Source organism: Mytilus trossulus, chromosome 13, assembly GCF_036588685.1.
Source record: "Mytilus trossulus isolate FHL-02 chromosome 13, PNRI_Mtr1.1.1.hap1, whole genome shotgun sequence".
Lineage (NCBI taxonomy): Eukaryota > Metazoa > Mollusca > Bivalvia > Mytilida > Mytilidae > Mytilus > Mytilus trossulus.
Window position 1 is genome coordinate 1,993,197 of NC_086385.1, and position 3,938 is coordinate 1,997,134.

Genomic DNA, 3,938 nt, shown 5'->3' on the forward strand with positions numbered 1-3,938 from the left:
AATTGTTAGTTTCTTTTCTTTTCTATTCTGACATCGGACATCGGACTCATAATTCTCTTAAACTAAGTTTTACTGTGCGTATTGGTGTGTGTTTTTTTGTTGTTTACATTGGCAAGAGGTACATGTTTAGGGAGAGGTTTGCGAGTAAAAAAACAAGTTGAACCACGCCGCATTTTTTAGCCGTTCCCAAGTCAGGAGCCTCTGGTCTTTATTAGTCCTTTATGATTTTATATTTTAGTTTTTTGTGTATAATTCACGGTTAAGTATGATGTCCATTTTCACTTAACGAGTATATATTTTTTGTTAGGGGTCAGCTGAAAGATTCATTTGGTTGCGGGAATTTCTCTCTGTGCACATTGAAGACCCATTTGTTCTGTTCGGCTGCTTTCTGCTATATGGTCGGTTGTTGTCATTTTGACACACTCCCTATTTCCATTCTCAATTCTTATGGTTAAGATCACTGAAAGGTCAATTATTAAAGAGGTACTGCAGTCCAAGATGAACTATATTTAACAGGACTACTTAACTGTATCAATTTATCACAGCATTTTTATGAATGCTCGTGGTGTATTGACGTCATAGAATGTAGGTGTACATTTGAATGTACCACTACTACACAATTGGCTCCTTAAACGGTCGGTATATATTTCACAATATATTCGATTTTCCCAGGCTTGTATTTCTAACATGAATCATATGCTATAAAGTGATTCGTTCATCAATTTTGTTATTGTTATTTTTTTCGATTGCATTTTGTAGACAACAATACACAATACGTTTTAAGTACTAAATTATAATCCTGTTACTTTTGAAAACCATTGATGAGGTCTAATTTATTGCATAGTACAAAACCCTGTTCAAATTATTTATAGTTGATGAGGTTAATTTAAGTTACAAATGTACTATTCATTCAGTAAGTACTGTTGAGTTTAGATAAAAAAACATGTTTGAAAAAAAAGATTAACTAAAATAAATACGTAAAGTCAGTTACCCGTCGTCTTAATTACACTACATCTAATGTCTACAAGGAGGTCACATTTAGGATTTCAACTGTCAACACTAAACACCTTTAAAAGGTTAGGTGTTTTAATTAAACAAGTTTTGTACTTTTGACTTTGTAAGACACGGTATAGGTCAAGACATATCTGATTAAATTTAACTTATCTTGAACTTACAATAAATTATATATTCCGAGTCATATCGTAAAACAGGTCGCGAATCATTACTCAACATAGAAAGATCTTTTGATCATTTATTTTTACATATCTAAAATACTTAAAAATAACATGTTCATTGAGGCATTTCGTGTATTTAAAACCTCAGGTGTATCGTACATAACACACCTGTACAGTTTCTGTTAACACTTCACACATCCACATGAATACTATGGTAGACGATCTTTAGTTCTGACTGATTCATTTTCCAATCACAATGGTAGGTACACAGTTTTAAATCTGTAAATGTCTAAAAAGCTTTAATGAAGTTTGCTTTGTCCGGATGATATACTCTGAAACAAACATTGTGTATGTACAACGCTAATGATATCGTATGGTTCATATTAAAAAGAAATTATCAGGACATTTAACAGATAAGGTACTTGTGACAATCGACACCGATCAGCCATTTTGTCAAAAATGATTTGCCTACATATAATATTTGATAACTGATGTAACTTACCCTCGGGTGTATTCGCTGGCCTTTCTATATTTCAGTTTACAAGTAACGCTCGTGCACATTGAAATTAAGAAAATAAATGAACAGCTCTGATGAGGATGAGCGTCTGAATTTTACAATTACAAATAAGCTGTCACCATCACATCGTGTCGTTGTCTAAACTTATAAGCTACATGCTTTGGTGGCTGTTTATATATAAAGACCCCAGTATAGTCGTGTAGTATTTAATTTTACCGAATGTAGGTTATTCCGGATAATGAAATTTTGACGGAATGTTGATACAGATTATGGGCGATGCATGTATAGCAGGAACCATGTACCCTGTCGACGCACCCGGTCACGGTGTGTACTTATTACCTTAATTTGCATAATCAATAAATGAGATGTGATCATCCTTTACAGTTTGTTTGAGAATTATGAGTTTGACTGTCCCTTTAGTATCTTTCGTCCCTCTTTCTTTAACTACAACAGTTTCCTAATTAAAATTTTTAGTCAAGTACATTAGTCATTTAGTTTCATTCAAAATAAGATGGAAAAACAACCATTTATTTGTTGGTGCATTTCGCCTTCATGTATGCCATTCAAATCAAAACAGTTTGAAGATCAAATATAATGCAAAGTTGAAAAACATCAATTAAATTATCCAAGTATGTTGAAGCGATTTATTTCTGGTCTATTCATGGGATTAACAAAAACGTAGTGTCTCGAATCGAATATATATATATAGTAATTTGTGTCAGTGATTTTATTAATACATTGTGTATGTTGCATCATTCTTGAATTACTTTGTTTAACCATGACGTTTTAAATGGTGTACCTAAAAATAACCGAACAGAGTGGTGTTCCATTCGTTTGATGTGCTTATCATTTGATTTTGACATTTGATTAGGGACGTCTCGTTTTGTATTTTTAGTATTTTTGTGATTTTACTTTTTATAAGGTAAATCAAAGATTGTTTGCTTCTTGTGCCTTGTGTCCGTTTAGACAAATCACCACATATAAAAGCTATGCCTTGTCATCTAAAATCGTTAAGTTCGTATAAACCTTGTCTACACTAAAACATTTTAAATCGAAACATAGGAACCATTAGTAAATGTTGTTAGTTAATGTTAATGATTAAACGAATAGCAAAAACACTAGTACTTTTTAGAAATTGCCTTGACCTCGTAAAAGTGTAATGTCACTATTGGTTTTACCTTATTCGTCTTTAATAAAGGAGTAGGTCGGATAAGGACCGATTTTGGCCTCAAATTTCAGGTTCATCTGACGAAAGATTTTGCCCTTTTTTAAACTCTTCAGTGTCTATTTATTTTGATTGAATTAGTTTATGTGAAAGATTTTAACTGATTAGGCATTCAAAAAACCGATCCGATTCAAGCTCAAATATGAAAAATCTACCAAGTATGCCGAAAAATGTCACTTTTCGGATGGTTTTTGCTAGAAATGAAAGTGGCCGCACCCGTGTTTATCCTCAACCTTTTTATATGTTATGAACCTAAATGATTTAAATATCAAGTATGAACACGAATACCGTCAATTTCGTTTTACATGTTTAACACGGAAACTGTCTGAAATTAAACTAAAATGCAAGAGTTGTGAAGATTTCAGTAAAAAGTAAAGTCAAAAAAATATTCAACTCAGAGGAAATTCAATTCGGAAAGTCCATAATCGCATGGCAAAATCAAATAACAAAACGCATTAAAAAGAATGGACAAGAACTGTCATATTCCTGACTTGGTACAGGCATTTTCAAATGTAGAAAATGGTGGATTAAACCTAGTTCTTAAGCGCTAACCCTCTCACCTGAATAACAGTCTCATCAAATTCCGTTATATTTACATGATGCGTTAAATAAACAGTCCCAATTAATAAAATAGTCAAAATATAGGTACATCAGTCATCATCGTATAAAAATCTTAAAAGGGGACAATTTAACAGAACACAAACACATCTTCTTTCTACGAACACATTAATTTATTTGAGTGTCTGACGTCAGAAAATCTTTATACGTCACATAAATTTGTCGTTAAATGTGCATACAAACACTTTTAAAATTTGCATAGGTAATGTTAGCATATAGGGTTAACAAATCTAAAGTATGTAAGAATAAAATTACAGAAATAGACCAAGATTCAAACTAGCCCAAAAGTTATAGGTAGAATTTATTAGAATCCAAAAATAGTTAATATCAATACGCGATTGAATGATTTTGACGTTTGTGGTTCAACGTATATAGTAATTCATAATAGAAATATATCATAATG